The 18,381-nt window shown below is 44.1% G+C and overlaps 1 long non-coding RNA gene across 1 annotated transcript in view; it reads left to right on the forward strand.

Annotated features, from left to right (window-relative positions):
• The window catches only part of LOC309525706, a 131,305-nt gene extending 125,052 nt beyond the window's left edge, over positions 1 to 6,253 (forward strand). Inside the window, exon 2 of the long non-coding RNA XR_014216497.1 lies at positions 6,010 to 6,253. This is a non-coding gene — a long non-coding RNA (uncharacterized lncRNA). The remainder of the gene's footprint in view (positions 1 to 6,009) is intronic.
• Positions 6,254 to 18,381: the final 12,128 nt, after the last annotated feature.

Genomic DNA, 18,381 nt, shown 5'->3' on the forward strand with positions numbered 1-18,381 from the left:
AATAAATTATTATTATTATTATTATTATTATTATTATTATTATTATTATTATTCCTGCCTTGACTGGTAGAGCACAGGTGAGTATTGCTAGTGTCAGCTCCACTTTAAAGGAGAACTCAGCAAAGTCCCCTCCTACTGCAGTTATACCCTGGTCCTGGGCTAATATAGTGGCAGCAGTGGTTGGCTTTGAGCCACCATTTAAATTCTCCCACAATGCCCCAGAGCTATCTTCCCCAAGCTGGTGCCCTTCAGATGCAATAGATTACAACTCCCACAATCCCTGACCATTGACAATGCTGACTGGTTCTGATGTGAATCATAGAGCGGCAACATCGGGGGGGGGGATACCATGTTGGAAGAGGACTGTCACAAAGTGACACTGGGGGAGACAAAAGAATTAGCTTCCCCACAGTGGACTCTAAGGTAGGTATCAGTACTGATGGGCCCTGGCACGACACTGGGCCCTGCAATCTGCATGAAAATGCCAGGTGTTGACCCAGGGCCTGACAAACGATACACCTAAGGGGTAGGGAATCCACTTGAGACAGACCACCCTGTGGAACACCCTCCCATCAGATGTCAGGGAAATAAACAACTACAGTGGTGCCTCGCAAGACGGAAAGAATCCGTTCTGTGATTCTCTTCGTCTAGCGGTTTTTTCATCTTGCGAAGCAAGCCCATTGACGGATTAGCGGATTAGCGCTATTAGCGGCTTTTAGCGGCTTTTAGCGGCTTATCTGCTGATCAGATCAGCTGATAAGCGGCTTAGCAGCTTAGAAAAAGGGGGGAAAGGAAAAAAAAACCAGCAGGAACTCGCAAGACATTATCGTCTTGCGAAGCAAGCCCATAGGAAATTTTAATGTCTAATGTTTTACTTTTTTATGTACTGTAAGCTGCCCAGAGTGGCTGGGGAAACCCAGCCAGGTGGACGGGGTATAAATAGTAAATTATTATTATTATTATTATTATTATTATTATTATTACAGTGGTACCTCTAGTTGCGTTCACCTCCGGTTACGTATCCTTTGGGATATGTACACGGCAAACCCGGAAGTATTTTTCCGGGGTTTGCTGTGCGCACATGTGCCGAATTGCTAAACTGCACCGCGCACATGCGCAGAAGCAGCACCTCTAGTTGCAAATTCCTTGGGATGCAGACAGAGCTCCGGAACTGATCCCGTTCGCAACCGGAGGTACCACTGTATTACTATTATTATTATTATTAAGCTACAGAAAAGTTCTTTTTAATTTTTTCCTAAGAACAGGCTTGGGTAATATTTATAGTCCAGTTACATGCAGACCAAACCTTCGTAGGTCTACACAGAAGTAGGTCTCATTGAATTCAGTGGAGCTTACCCCCTGGGACAGCAGCCTCCACACATTTGACAGGAGATTCCATTGAACACATTGAGACTTGCAGCTGAGTAAATACACATAAGATTGTACAGTGGTACCTCAGGTTAAGCACTTAATTCGTTTGGAGGTCCGTACTTAACCTGAAACTGTTCTTAACCTGAAGCACCACTTTAGCTAATGGGGCCTCCTGCTGCTGCTGCGCCGCTGGAGCACGATTTCTGTTCTCATCCTGAAGCAACGTTCTTAACCTGAAGCACTATTTCTGGGTTAGCGGAGTCTGTAACCTGAAGCATATGTAACCTGAAAGCGTATGTAACCCGAGGTACCACTGTACTCCATAACCTCCCTTTTGTTTGGAAAGACAATTAATATCCACTTTCTTTTATTTATAGATCGCTGACTTCTATTTTAGAATGGCGTTAGCTAAGCATTTTCCAACCCTCCTGTAAAAACATTTATTTAACATATAAACGTTTAATAAATTTAGGTTTGCAATTATATAGACTTACCTAGGGCTAGAGAAAGTCTCACGGCACACAATAGGACTTACTTCTTACTGTAGATATGTATGTGATTATGCTTACAGCACAGAAAGACACACTTTCTCTGAGAATTATTTATTTGCAATATTTTAATAGCTGTGATTCTTATAGTTACCGAAGCCAGGGTTTTGGTTTAAAATGCTGGCGCTTTAGTTTTGAAAAAATCAAGACACTGAGCAAGAAAAATTGTATGAAAAAAGCTACCTTCCACTTTCTGCCACAATTATTTCTGTCAAACGTAAACCTTTTTAGGAAACAGCTTCAAGAAGTATAACACACTCAGCATCCTATACCTTGTTGCCAGTAAAAGGGAATTGTTTCAATGAAGCCATGTTCTTTCATGGGTAGCAAATGTGTACATGACTCTACGCTCATGGAATTCAACATGTACAGCTAAACTATTGCATACACAGACTACACAGACTGTGCACTCATTGAACATTGCATGTGAATAACTGTTATGGAATCATAAAATCTTAGAGTTGGAAGGGACCCAAGGGACATCTAGTCCAACCCTTGTAATTTAGGAATCTTAGCTACTGCATCCATGACAGATGGCCATCCCCCCTCTGCTTAAAAACCTCCAAGGAAGGAGAACCTCTCATGGGAATCTGTTCCCCTGCCGAACAGCTCTTACTGTGAGAAAGCTTTTCTGAATATTTAGTCAGAATCTCCTTTCTTGTAACTTGAAGCCATTGCCTCGAGTCCTACCTTCAAGAGCAGGAGAAAACAAGCATGCTCTCTCTTCCATTAAGATATTTGAAGATGAAGCTCAACATCAAAAAAACGAAGATCATGGCCACTGGTCCCATGACGTCCTGGCAAATAGAAGGGGAAGAAATGGAGGCAGTGAGAGACTTTACTTTCTTGGGCTCCATGATCACTGCAGATGGTGACAGCAGTCACGAAATTAAAAGAGGCCTGCTTCTTGGGAGAAAAGCAATGACAAACTTAGACAGCATCTTAAAAAGCAGAGACATCACCTTGCCAACAAAGATCCGTATAGTTAAAGCTATGGTTTTCCCAGTAGTGATGTATGGAAGTGAGAGCTGGACCATAAAGAAGGCTGATCGCCGAAGAATTGATGCTTTTGAATTATGGTGCTGGAGGAGACTCTTGAGAGTCCCATGGACTGCAAGAAGATCAAACCTATCCATTCTGAAGGAAATTAGCCCTGAGTGCTCACTAGAAGGACAGATCCTGAAGCTGAGACTCCAATACTTTGGCCACCTCATGAGAAGAGAAGACTCCCTGGAAAAGACCCTGATGTTGGGAAAGATGAACAAGGAGAAGGGGACGACAGAGGACAAGATGGATGGATAGTGTTCTTGAAGCTACCAGCATGAGTTTGACTAAACTGTGGAAGGCAGTTGTCAGGGAACTGACATCGGAGCTAGAGGCGGAGGGAAGGCTCTCAAATGATGCTGGAGAAGGAAGGGCCCAGCAGGGAGAGAGGCAGCTCCGCAGATGGGGAAGCAAATCAGCGCAACTCCAGGGATATAGAGGGGCTGATGGGGGAATCGGCGAGAGGGCTCCAGGACTCTTCACCGGACACCAGCGGGGAGAGCACGGGTCCTCCGCTACCCACGCCCACCCTGCACAGAAGACTTCCACGCAGAGAGAGTAGGAGGAGACTGGGTGTCAAACAACTTTTATGTTGGAAAAGATTTAAGAAATGCCCACTGACGGATTCTGCTAGCGACTGAGGCAGCCACGAAGTGAAGGGCTGCCCAGACTGAAAGGTTTAGCAAGGCAACAAAGCCTGGAGAGGCGGCAACTTGTGCACGAGCAACCCATACACATTACAGCAGTGGAAGACAGAAGTGCCTGGTGTGCTCTGGTCCATGGGGTCACAGAGTCGGACACGACTAAACGACTAAACAACAACAATCATCTCTCCTCTCAGTCTCCTCTACTCCAGGCTAAACATATCCAGCTCCTTCAAGCGTTCCTTGTAAGGCTTAGTTTCCAGACCCTTGATCATCTTGGTTGCCCTTCTCTGTATATATTCCAGCTTGTCAACATCCTTCTCAAATTGTGATGCCCAGAATTGGGCACAGTGTGGTCTGAGCAAGGCAGAATAGACTGGTACAATTACTTCCCTTGATCTGGACAGTAGACTTCTGTTGATGCAACCTAGAATAGAGTTAGGGGTTTTTTTGCTTCTGCATCACACTGTTGACTCATGTTGTGTGTAAATGCAGACAGTCCACACAGTCTGGTTTAAAAATAAAATCAAATCAAAATGAGCTACAAAGAGGAGGGGAGAGAGAGAGAGTTTATTGTGCCCCTGTGGTCTTTTACCTTTGGTTAATTCTGAGAATGCTGTCACTGCGAAATGCATCTTACAAGACACAAATTTGCAGACAATCATTTACCCTCATTTGCTAGTTTTACACAAAGGCAGAGCACTGTGACTCATTCTGGGGGGAAAAACTGCTGTTCACCTTATGGATTTCCATAAAGGCAGGCTCTCAATTGGAACTCTATTAAGCCATCATAACATTCTCCTCAAGGAAATGAGCAGGCAAGCAATTACTTGAAGCTATTTTCCACTTAGGGATTCTGTTTTGTAAAGCTGAGCGTTAACATTGGGATGGAAACAATTATGCTCCGACTTGTGGAATACCTCTTGAGAAATGTTCAAGAAATTTTTTTAAAAGGATAAAACAAAAATACACCATATAACTCCCCCCCCCCCAAAAAAAAAGAACAATGGCAAGCAAACAAACCCCAGACCAGCAAGCAACCTCATTGTTCCCCACTCATATACATAGGGTTGCCATATTACAAAAAGTTAAAATCTGGACCATAGCTGTCAACGTTTACCTTTTTTTATAAAGGAAATTCCCTTATTCCGAATAAGATTTCCCTTTAAAAAAGGGAAAAGTTGCCAGCTATGATCTGGACACAAAAGTGGTAAAACATATGCATGTACTAAACCAGGTATATTAACTTAATTGATTGATTGATTGATTGATTGATTATACTTTTGAATTATAAAAAATCATGTGTTCTTAAGTAATCCATAACAACTAACAACTGCAGGTTCAATACTGAAAGGAATGAATGAATTGTTCATAAGGAAGTGACTCTTTCTTAGCTGTGGTTGTTTTTTCAGGTTAGTAGGGTGAGAATCTGAGGTGCTTTGCAAAGAAATACATAACTAAATAATTATCAATCAATCCATCTCCTTTACTGGCATAAAAGCTAAATAATTATGAAATCACACCAAGTCAAACTCATGCATGTCATTGATTTTTGAGTTTTATTAAGGTCAAGGTTGAGTGAACAAAAGATCGAGTCTGATCACAGTCGAACAATGATGTTTTTCAAGTGGGAGAATATCTTCAATGAAATGTCAATGTATTCCGAGTGCAGGCTCAGCAAAGATAAACCCAACATCAAAAGGTGCTTACTCATTCTGCCATCTTGAGTGAGTTGTAAAAACACGCAACTGTCACAGATGGAAAGATTAAAATAGGATGATGTTTCACACAAAAATTTGGGGACATTTTTATGAATCAGAAAATAAGATAGGAAAGAGGAAGGACAAATCTAGGCATACTCACTTGGAATTAAATAAGGTCATTTTGCATTGGTGGAATGTGAGCTGAGTAAACACGGATTAGGATCACAGCAATTATGCAAAGATGAATAGACAACACTGGGGAACATTTTTTTCCCCATTTTCTGTTACATGAGATTTTTCAGCTGTTCTTGTATGTTCTTTCAATGCTGATGTCAAATCTGAAATTTATTTTTGTCTACATGCTATAGTTATAAGTTTTGCAAACTTAGTATTTCTTTATCTTTATAGTTTTGTAACCTAAATATTTGTATTTTGTTATGTATGTGGCTGCTATGCACTTCCTCGTCAAATACGCAATATAACAGTGTGCCTATAAAAGCTATTTTTGAAATTCCCCTGGGTGACAAGAAATGGGCTCTGCATATTGTTTGTCACAATTGTGAGAAAATGCTTAGAGACTGGACAAAAGGAAAATGGGAGAGTATGCCTTTTGGGGTTCCCATGGTTTGGCAAAAACCCAAGGATCACACAAGTGACTGCTATTTTTGTTTCCCAGTGGTATCTACAATTGTTATTCAGGTACTTGGTAAAGCCTTTCTGTTGTCCAAGCAAGAAGTTGACCATTCTGAGATCCACACAGATGATCCAGTTATGCTCCTCACCATGTTCACTTCCTTCATCTTCGGAAGAGACAAACCCCTTAAAAACTGGAATTGGGAGTTCCTCAGAGTGTGGGATAGGTCTAATTGCTGAAGGAATACTGGGATAGGCAACAGCATATTGTTTTTTCTTGCCGATACCCTTCGTAGTGACCAGACAAAAATAGCATAACAAAAGGCATCAGGCTTGTTTACACATTTTTGTCTACTTGAAGAAGCCATGGTCCGATCTGAAAAATACAAATATTTAGGTTAGAAAAGTGTAAAAATAAAGAAAAACTAAGTTTGCAAAACAATAATTACCATGTGGTTAGGGTAGATCAACCTGTCAGTGTCCACTTATCCCCAGTGTAAATATGACATATCGGCAAAAGTTGGAAATGGAAAGATAACTATAGCATGTACACAAAAATCGATTTCAGATTTGAAATCAGCATTGAAAGAACATATAAGAACAGCTGAAAAATCTCATGCAAAAGAAAATGAAAGAAAAATGTTCCCCAGTATACTGTGTATCCCAAGGTAATACATGTTTTTTGCATACCTCCAACTGTACATAGATATACATGTCATTTTCAATGCTATACATGTCATGTTCAATAACCCAATACTCCCCCCCCCAAAAGCCATATTCTAAAAAGGTGTTGGATGTGAATAAGATCAGCCAAAGGCCTGGCTAAAAAGGAACCTTTTTGCTTGGTGCCTAGAGGAGGGAGAAACGTTGTTTTCTGCTGCTCCAGAGAAGCGGACACGGAGCAATGGATCCAAACTACAAGAAAGAAGATTCCACCTAAACATTAGGAAGAACTTCCTGACAGTAAGAGCTGTTCGACAGTGGAATTTGCTGCCAAGGAGTGTGGTGGAGTCTCCTACTTTGGAGGTCTTTAAGCAGAGGCTTGACAACCATATGTCAGGAGTGCTCTGATGGTGTTTCCTGCTTGGCAGGGGGTTGGACTCGATGGCCCTTGTGGTCTCTTCCAACTCTATGATTCTATGATTCTAGGTGTATAATGAAGGCACCAGGCGAACTTCCCTGGGGAGAGCATTCCACAGACGGTGAGCCACTGCAGAAAAGGCCTGTTCTCATGTTGCCACCCTCTGGACCTCTCGTGGAGGAGGCACACGAAGAAGGGCCTCAGAAGGTGATCTCAGGGTCCAGGTAGGTTCATATGGAAAGAGGCAGTCCTCGAGGGCCCAAAGCTTGGGTGGATGGAAGCATTATTGCCTGGCACCTAAAATAAAGACAATGTTGGTGCCAGCCCTGAGGAGAGCATTGCACAAACAGGGAGCTACCACTGAAAATGGCCGTTCTCATGTTCCCACCCCCTGCAGCTTCCTTGGAGGAGACAGACATAGTAACTAGTCGGCTCACTTTGTAGAAGGGGCCAGACTATCATCATCATCATCATTTATTTATTTATACTCCGCCCATCTGGCTGGCTTTCCCCAGGCACTCTGGGTGGCTTGCAACAGAATATTAAAATACAATAATCTATTAAACATTAAAAGCTTCCCTAAACAGGGCTGCCTTCAGATGTCTTTTAAAAGTCTGGTGGTTGTTTATTTCCTTGACATCTGGTGGGAGGGCATTCCACAGGCACCACTACCAAGAAGGCCCTCTGCCTGGTTGTCTGTAACTTGGCTTCTCACAGTGAGGGAATCTCCAGAAGGCCCTCGGCACTGGACCCCAATGTCCAGGCGGAACGATGGGGGTGGAGACGCTCCTTCAGGTATACTGGGCCGAGGCCGTTTAGGGCTTTAAAGGTCAGCACCAACAAGTTGAATTGTGCTTGGAAACGTACAGGGAGCCAGTGTAGGTCTTTCAAGATTATGTGGTCTCGGTGGCCACTCCCAGTCACCAGTCTAGCTGTCGCATTCTGGAATAGTTGTAGTTTCCAGGTTGTGTGTTCTTCTGCATACGACATTCATAGAGCAACACAGAGGAGGCAACTACCACATTGTCTTTCACACTTCTGAGAGAATATGTGGAGGGGTCTGTGAGCACCATTTATGTCCTGATTACAACAAGATGCGGGAGGTGAAAGAAACCTTAAGGATCACATCCTTTTAAATAAAGGATGAGTTTCCTTCAGAGTGTCAGGGAGCTGTAGCCTTTGTTAGGCTCACACTGATGGCTATTTTATCTGAAGAAGAAAGCAGCTGAAATGTTAAGAGCAAGATGTTTTCCCTCGGTTGTGACTCTCTCCAGCTGCGTGACTAATATGCCCTTTTGATTTCCATTGTATGAAAATCCTTTGGGAAGTTTATTGCAGAAACCTATGGGGCCTCATTGGCCTTCCAAGCTGATTAGTGCGAGATTGCTTCCCGTTGCTCTTCTCTTCTATATCCTTGAGCTGCCCCAGGATGGTTTATGATACTAAATCTTATTTCGTGGGACCATGCAGGATGCTTTCAGTAATGTAGCTGCAGTATTGTATATAGAATTCCAGAAGATGTCCTTTGAAGAAGGGGGGTGGGGAGAAGATAACAAAAAATTGGTTGAGGCAGGTCTCGCTTTTCACTTTATATGGTTTATTGGTCTTCAGAGAGAAAGCAGAGAAGCTACATTCAAACTCAGAAAGCGACTAAATGAAAACAAACAAAACCTTTGACAGGACAGGGAACCTGAACAGCCAACACGAGTTGGTGTAGAGGTGATACAGCAGCCTTGCCATCCGCTGCATCACAGGGTTTAAAGGTACATATCTGGGATGCAAAGTGGAAACGCTATTCCAACTGTAAAGTGGTACAGTTTGAAGGGAAGGATGGCATCATGACAGCCTCCATACCTATGGCCCTGTGGATAGTCCCAAAATACAGGTAGGTGTGTTGATCTGCATCCAGAGTAGAGAACCTCAAGCTTGGGTGCCGGATGAAGCCCTCCAGGACTCTCTGTATCAGGCATCCCCGAATTCGGCCCTCCAGATGTTTTGGGACTGCAACTCCCATCATCCCTAGCTAACAGGACCAGTGGCCAGGGTTGATGGAAATTGTAGTCCCAAAACATCTGGAGGGCCGAGTTTGGGGGTGCCTGCCTCTATATGGTTCTGGAAACTATCCCTGTGGTCTCACCTTGCTGGAATGTGTCTGGTTTTTGTTACTGCTCCTGTTTTTTGACTCTTTTCAGAAGCCGAATATGCTACACGGCTTCTATTTTGACTTTTCCCATTGTGTTGAGGCTTCCGCTTTCGGTTTTCGGTTGTCGAATGTTTCGGAAGTCAAACAGTCTTCCAGAATGGATTATGTTTGACAACCAAGATTTGACTGTACAGTGGTACATTGGTTTACGAACTTAATCCATTCCTGAAGTCCATTCTTAAACCGAAACCATTCTTAAACTGAGATGCACTTTCCCTAATGAGGCCTCCCACCTTCCACCGTTCAGATTCCGTTCTTAGACTGAGGTAAAGTTCACAAACTGGAACACTACTTCCGGTTTTGTGGAGTTTGTAAACCGAATCGTTCATAAACAGGACTGTTCTTAAACCGTAGTAAAGATAAAGGGACACCTGACCGTTAGGTCCAGTCGTGGATGACTCTGGGGTTGCGGCGCTCATCTCACTTTATTGGCTGAGGGAGCTTGGCGTACAGCTTCTGGATCATGTGGCCAGCATAACTAAGCCGCTTCTGGCGAACCAAAGCAGAGCATGGAAATGTCGTTTACCTTCCCACCAGATTGGTACCTATTTATGTACTTGCGCTTGATGTGCTTTCGAACTGCTAGGTTGGCAGGAGACCACTGTAGTAGGATTGGAATAACACTTGTAGTTTAATGGCGGATTTTGGATATAATGGAGATGTTGAAGATTTGGATTATTGTAAAAGATGCAGGAGGAAATTAATAACAACAGGACCCACAAAGGGGAGGAGGGAAGACCTGGAGATTCTATGGAAATTTGTTTTTATGTTTTAGGTTGGATATGTGATTTGTAAAACTGTAATTTGAAAAACCAAATAAATTATTTATCTTTTTTAAAAAAGGAATGTGTGCTTGAATTCACCTAGAGTTTAACCAAAATGTATATGTAAGGGGAAAGAGCATGCCAAAATACATATACAGGCATCCCTCCACTTTTGCACGACTCATTGCAGAATGAGTCATGGCTCCTATGCATTGGCTCATGCTCGACTGCATATATGTGCTTTGCTGGAAAAGAGATAATAATTTGATTCAAACCAGGAAATGGTGGTAGAGAGCTGGAGAGTCCTCGTAGCTTATGAGGAGACCATCCCCAGAGTCTGAAGAGGACATCAGTGAGGGTGTAGGAAGTCCCGAAAAGACTGGAGGAAACGCAGCCCTTTGTTTGGGCTGCTCAGCCTCTCTGCCCAGCAGCTGATACATGCAGTAGCAACCGCCGCAGCAGCCGACACCACTTTCCCATGCATTCACCAGCCTCCAGCCAGTCCTAGAGCTTCAGTTCAAGTGGTGGATATTTTGGGATACAGTATATTTTTTTTGGTCTGGATTGGAGAGAGAGCGGCAGAGAGGGCGTTGAAAGGGTCATTAGAGGGTTCTCCCCACTTACGCAATTTTCACTTATGCGCGCTGGAGCTTGGAATTCAACCCTCACATAAGTGGTGGGACACCTAGAATCATAGAGTTGGAAGAGACCACAAGGGCCATCGAGTCCAACCCCCTGCCAAGCAGGAAACACAATCAGAGCCCTCCTGACATATGGTTGTCAAGCCTCTGCTTAAAGACCTCCAAAGTAGGAGACTCCACCACACTCCTTGGCAGCAAATTCCACTGTCAAACAGCTCTTACTGTCAGGAAGTTCTTCCTAATGTTTAGGTGGAATCTTCTTTCTTGTAGTTTGGATCCATTGCTCCGTGTCCACTTCTCTGGAGCAGCAGAAAACAACCTTTCTCCCTCCTCTATGTGACATCCTTTTATATATTTGAACATGGCTATCATATCACCCCTTAACCTCCTCTTCTCCAGGCTAAACATGCCCAGCTCCCTTAGCCGTTCCTGCATTCATTAAAAAAAACAGCATGCAAAATTGCAGTATATTAGGGGAAATACGTTGCAAAAATGCAAACGCTGGGGGAAATGCATACAAAACGTCAGTTTTCCCCCCATTTGGACTAAAAGAAAATCTTGAACTTCAGTGAGGCAAAGTACACATAAGTTTGGAAAAATGAAAAACCTTAGGAAACCAAAATTGACAGATTCATTTATCTGACACTGGAGAAGTAAGTTAGAGGGGAGTTTTGCATTTACTAAGTTAGGTATCCTTTTATTTAGGCCTCTTGTTACAAGCCATTCCTTTGGAACACAACAAGCTGTTGGCTTCGGTCAGAAGGTTTCACTCCTATGATTAATGGCTGGAAGATCAAGCTTTAGACAATTTGTGTGCAAGGACCAAGGGCATATTACATCTCTTCATGTTATTGCCTCATAGATCTTTGGATAAAACCTATCCCTTTGCTTGACCCGAACTGTTGAGCAAATCTTAACTTTTTATATGGGCCTGTTACTCTGTTGGGAAAACCGAAACTACCTAAGGAGACTGAGATGCTGAAGTAGTTTTATGATGATTTGTAGTTTACAGTTTCTAAACCTCTGTAAGAGGGTTCAGAGTAAAGCACTCATAAAAGGTTTAAAGCACTCCAATAATTTCAAATCATTTTGCACAGTAGAGAGCAATTTAAAGAATGTTTGAAGTGCTTTAATATTTTTGTTATAAGTGCATCAATTTGGAAATAAGTCAGGCTGCATGCACTTATAAATAGTTCAAGACACACTGTACTTGAATGTTGCATCTAAAATTGAATTTTTTTTGGGGGGGTTGAGAATGGGGTAAGAAGAATTTACAGAAGAATGGGGTAAGAAGAATTTACAGAGTATTGGCAGAGTGGAAAAAAGAAAGGTTAGTAGTTGCAGGAGCAATTAGAGTAAAGGTGTTTACAGCCACCTGTGCTATTAAGATGGAGATGATTAATTTGTGAATAGAAACATTTATTGTTTACTGACGATGAAAGATAACTTAACTGATTATAGGTTGCACTACTTTCTTGTCTCTTTAGGGCCCGGGGATGGGAGATGCATGTTTCTTCTCTTCTTCAGTGACTGCGTAAACACATTTTATTCTAGAATAAATGGAGACTGAGTTCTTGGTTTTTTTCTGTGTAGTTCACACACACTCTAGATCCATGGTTCCCAACGTGGGGCACCCCCCCCCCACAGGGTGGCAATTTGACTTTTAAGGTGGGGCAATTCAAGAGTTATTAACAGTTAATGGCCTTTTAAGCTTCCTCCACGTGAATAGGACTTCCCTTTTTGAATGATAGGAATTGAATGATAAGAATGCTAAGAATTATACGGCACATGGCATCAGGATTTTAGAGATGCTTAGGTGGGGAGTGGCTAAGAAAAGGTTGGGAACCACTGCTCTAGATGTACTGCATATATGTGTGTACACACACACACACACACACACACACACACACACAGGTACTTCTTGAGAAACTGGTTTTGCATGTTCAGACCCAGAAACTGTCAGCATCGCCCTTGAGCCAGTGCCACCAGCTGGACTCATCCACTTCAGCCCCGACTGGGCTAGGTGAGCTGGGTAGCACTTCCAGAGACCACCTTCTACAAAGGAACAGGTCAAAGTGCTGTGGACTCACAGCTTAGAGTTGTGAGCACCGGATTCACTCCAACAAGAAGACAGTCGTCGCACAGCAGAGTATAGCAGAGTATAGCAGAGCATAAACGACTAGGAGAGCAGCTCTGTAGAATATCTTCTTTATTCTATCTGCAACTATAATACACAACTATATACAGAGGTAAATGAGGTCTAAACGAAAATAACTGAACTTCACTGAGTGTCTGCAGCTGCTCTTAGCAGCAACCTTATCTATACACACGATCTCTCTCTAACACTCAGTCTCTCTTTCTCCGACACTTTGATGTGAGGCTGGAGCGGAATAAGTAGAGGGCAGAAACCGCCCCTCCTCTCTCGAGAATCAGCAGAGAACATCAGCAGATTCTTGGAGATGGGAGGGGTGAAATCTCCTCAGAAACCTCCCCCCTAAATAAATTCACACTTGACTCAAATTTTTGGTTTGGTTTTTGGCAGAATTTAGGCCACAACGTTATTGATTACAGAAAGTGACTGGTTGCATAGGCTCTGGTTTGACTAGCTCTCTGACATGCAGGTAGCACTGACCCAGGGTTCCAGCATAGGTCAGCCAAGGGTGAACACCTGGATAAGCAGAAAGCCAGGAACAGGCTATCTCCACCACCCAAATGTCCCCCTGGACTCAGGCACAGGCACAACCCCCTCTCAGGGGTAGACCAAACCATCGAGTCCCTGGATTCCTTTAACGGAATACCCTTCACATAGGGATGGCGAGAGTGTTCTCCCATCCCTATCAGCTGAACCAGAGCCTATCCACAACCTTACAAGTTGTGACGATTTGCTACGTGGCAGATGAAACCCAAATAGCAACAGCCAATCAGCCAAGTGGGGAAAATTCCTGCCATGCTCCTGTCTCAACGACAGATGACAGACGACGGCATAGCAAGGTCAAGCGCAACAAGCCCTAAAGGTAGGGAGAGGTGTGCGGGTGTTTTGAATGCACACGCCGAAGGAGGAAGCACTGGGTCATGTGCATGGGTATAAATAGGTCCCTCGAACCATTTGGCCTGCATCCCATTGGCCAGATTGCACCCAGCTTCGAGGAACCTACCAATCGGGTGCTGTGGCTGACCAATTGTACCCACCCAGCACACAGGGTGTCGGTTTTCCAGGTCTCACTGCAATATGTGCCCTCTTTAAGGGGGGACCCGATTTGTTACAAAAATAAAAGCTCATCGCAGATTGATTCTGCTTCACGCCATGGTGTGCCCATTAGAAAACAGATGTAGGTGGTCCTGGCAATTGGGGGTGTCTCTGCATCTCCACAGTGGTCCAATGATGCTGAAGATGGGTGCATGCCAATTATCGCAATCACCACTTCCTTCTTCATTCACTTGGCGCAGGTGCAAGGAGAGGGAAACATGGTTAGCCTAATCAAGGGGAGGCTTTTCAAATGTGCATTGAATGTGCACCACTGGGGATCTCAGGATCTAGAATCAATCTTGATTGAGGGTAGCAATTTGAGGATGAACATGAAGAATTCCCGATTTAGAAAACAAACAAATGGGTTGGTGTGCATGCTATGCCATGCCATAAACGAGACCACACTATACAGCATCAGTCACTACTGACTCCTTACTCCCGCTCAACTTTCTGGGGCAAGGAAAGGGTGACACTGTCATGTCATGCCTTTTCTTTTAATACCCACTACCAGAGGACAAGGGACGTGGGTGGTGCTGTGGTCTAAACCACTGAGCCTAGGGCTTGCTGATTGGAAGGTCGGCGGTTCGATTCCCCATGACGGGGTGAGCTCCTGTTGCTCGGTCCCTGCTCCTGCCAACCTAGCAATTCGAAAGCACATCAAAGTGCAAGTAGATAAATAGGTATCGCTCTGGCGGGAAGGTAAACGGCGTTTCCGTGCGCTGCTCTGGTTCACCAGAAGCGGTTTAGTCATGCTGGCCACATGACCTGGAAGCTGGACGCTGGCTCCCTCGGCCAATAAAGCGAGATGAGCGCCGCAACCCCAGAGTCGGTCATGACTGGACCTAATGGTCAGGGGTCCCCTTTACCTTTACCTTAAGGTCCAATGCTATCACATGAAGGCAATGGGGCAGCCATGCCCTGCCCCAAACCCAGAAACACCCATTTCATGGTTTTCTACTGGTTGCTACAAGCAAAAATCTCACAGGCAGCACTCGGCTACATGACCCGGAAGCTGTACGCCGGCTCCCTCGGCCAATAAAGCAAGATGAGCGCCGCAACCCCAGAGTCATCCGCGACTGGCCCTAATGGTCAGGGGTCTCTTTACCTTTACCAGAGGACAAAGGAGGAGGAAATGCAGGGAAGCTGTCTTTTTGTGTGGCATTTTACAGGTTTAGTGCAAAATGATGTCGCCCCCACTTTGCATGCCTTTGGGAATCAAATGCAGCTAAAGGAAGTACAGTAGTACCTTGGTTGTTGAACTTAATCCATTTTGGGAGTCTGTTCGACTCTCGAAACTGTTTGAAAACCAAGGTGCAGCTTCCAATTGGCTGCAGGAGCTTCCTGCACTCAAGCAGAATCTGTGTCGGACGTTCGGCTTCTGAGAAATGTTCGCAAAATGGAACACCTACTTCTGGGTTTGCGGCATTCAGGAGCCGATTTGTTCGGGAGCCAAGCCCTATGACTATCACGGTATCACTGTAAAAGATTTCAGTTTATCACTAAGGTGCACTCTACTTTTGCCATCCTAATCAAAGAAATCAACACAATCAAAACATCCAATTAAATCACCGAGTGCAATTAATTGCAAGGAACTCTCCGTCATCAGCAGTGAACTGGAATGATAAAAATAGATAATCCTGGTGATGTTTGGGTTGCAGTCCAACATTCAGGCCAGTGCAGGTGCAGTAAGCAAGACAGGCATTCTGTCAGGATCATTTTCTTCTCAAAACTGCTTCCCTCTGGATTGTCTCTTGGAATTCCATCAAAAGAGATTGGAAGTGTTTACCTATGCAGAGTGAGGACAGTACTCATTGAATTGGCTCTTCTGGGATTCATGGATGTCAGCATATAGTCAGAATTTATCTATAGTCACATAGCATTATGACATCAACTCATGTGTCCTTTAATTGGCAAGATAAGACTGACCCAGGAAGCATTTCCCTTGCCCTCAACTGGCTTTGTTTACCATCATTGATTACTGCCCCCCACATTGCCAAATCTAATTGGTGACACCAGTCCATTCACTATACAGTGGAACCTCGTGTCGTGTTACAGACGGAATCCATTCCGGAAGCCCGTCCGTAACACGGAACTGACACAAGCCGAAGTGCCGCGTCTGCACGTGCGTGGCGCAATTTAGCACTTCTGAGCATGTGCGAGTGGTGAAACCCGGAAGCAACTCTTTCTGGTACTTCTGGGTTGCCATGGGACACAACACGAAAACACGTAACTTGAAGCGGATGCAACACGAGGTATGATTGTATACAGTAGTACCTTGGTTCTCAAACTTAATCCGTTCCAGAAGTCCATTCCAAAACCAAGTGTTCCAAAACTAAGGCATGCTTTCCCCTAGAAAGTAATGCAAAATGGATTAATCTGTTCCAGACTTTTAAAAACAACCCCTAAAACAGCAGTTTAACATGAATTTTACTATCTAATGAGACCATGGATCCATAAAATGAAAGCAATAAACAATGTACCACAGTCACACAAACAATTAATCAATCAATCAATCAATCAATCAATCAATCAATCAGTAGCTGAACTGGGTTCCACACAGTTACAAAAACAAAACAAAAAGAGCCACACACAAAATGCAAAATAAATAGCAAAAACAGACAGACCTCAGTGTAACACTGAAAACAGAAGTTTAGCACTCAAAATGGAGCATGCTTGGCTTCCAAAAAAAGTTCACAAACTGGAACATTTACTTCCAGGTTTGCAGTGTTTGGGTTCCAAGTTGTTTGAGTACCAAGGCGTTTGAGAACCAAGGTAACACTGTAATCCCTGATTGTCTGGGATCACTGATGTGACTAACTGAAGAAAAAGAGGAAGAAATAAATGGGAAGAAAGTAGTAGCAGAAGGTGAGGGGAAAATATAGGAACAAGGCATAAATATTCTCACAATATACTCTTTCCAACCAGAAAATTAAAATGAGAGAACATGTGGCACATCCTGATGTTGAACTAGCATTGCTCATCTGGTGAAGAGTTCCTCATTATGCTTACCAAATGTGTTGATGGGTGGAAGTGCTGCCTGTGAGATTTTTGCTTGTAGCAACCAGTAGAAAACCATGAAATGGGAGTTTCTGGGTTTGGGGCAGGGCATGGCTGCTCCATTGCCTTCATGTGATAGCATTGGACCTTAAGGTAAAGGTAAAGGCACCCCTGACCATTAGGTCCAGTCGTGACCGACTCTGGGGTTGCGGCGCTCATCTCGCTTTATTGGCCGAGGGAGCCGGCGTACAGCTTCTGGGTCATGTGGCCAGCATGACTAAGCCGCCTCTGGCGAACCAGAGCAGCGCACGGAAACGCCGTTTACCTTCCCGCCAGAGCGGTACCTATTTATCTACTTGCACTTTGACGTGCTTTCGAACTGCTAGGTTGGCAGGAGCAGGGACCGAGCAACGGGAGCTCACCCCGTTGTGGGGATTCGAACCACCGGCCCTCAGATCGGCAAGCCCTAGGCTCTGTGGTTTAGACCACAGCACCACCCGCGTGTCCCTTGCATTGGACCTTATCTGGGCCCAATTGATGCACCAGTTCCAGGCTGGTGCCACTGTCTGCCTGCCCCCTTACTTTCTTCCATGCCTGCCATGGGTGGCCTGGCCAAGAGATCACTAGATAGACCCAAGCAAGCCACATATTAGCTGTTCTACCTTACAGGTTTCTCGCAGAGGTTGCATGAACAATGTCTCAAAACTGCTTTATTTGCAAGTGCACTGTGTATGACTGGTTGTTGCTTTCCTTTAAATGGCTCTACATTTTAAAAGCAACAGGCAAAACAAAATCCAGCCCAGATGAATTAAAAAAGGTTTTTAAATATAATTTTAACAAAATACCAAAGGCATTTCTGTTAGGTTTAGTTGGAGAGGATATTCCAAAAAGAGAGAGATGTAAACAGCTGCAAGGATTCTTCTGGCTCAGAAATAGAAATAGCAGGAAATTCCATCGTGGGAAGAATGGCAGATTAAGATGGTGGAATACGTAGAACTGGCAAAGCTGACGGGGAAGATCCGGAATCAGCGCAACGACTGGAGCAAATTTATATCATATATGAAAGAGCCTAGACAGCATCTTAAAAAGTAGAGACATCACCTTGCCAACAAAGGTCCGTATAGTAAAAGCTATGGTTTTCCCAGTAGTGATGTATGGAAGTGACAGCTGGACATAAAGAAGGCTGATCGCCGAAGAATTGATGCTTGTGAATTATGGTGCTGGAGGAGACTCTTGAGAGTCCCATGGACTGCAAGAAGATCAAACCTCTCCATTCTCAAGGAAATCAGCCCTGAGTGCTCACTGGAAGGACAGATCCTGAAGCTGAGACTCCAATACTCTGGCCACCTCATGAGAAGAGAAGACTCCCTGGAAAAGACCCTGATGTTGGGAAAGATGGAGGGCACAAGGAGAAGGGGACGACAGAGGACAAGATGGCTGGATAGTGTTCGCGAAGCTACCAGCATGAGTTTGACCAAACTGCGGGAGGCAGTGGAAGACAGAAG

Source organism: Podarcis vaucheri (assembly GCF_965113315.1).
Source record: "Podarcis vaucheri genome assembly, chromosome: 1".
In the NCBI taxonomy this organism is placed as follows: Eukaryota; Metazoa; Chordata; class Lepidosauria; order Squamata; family Lacertidae; genus Podarcis; species Podarcis vaucheri.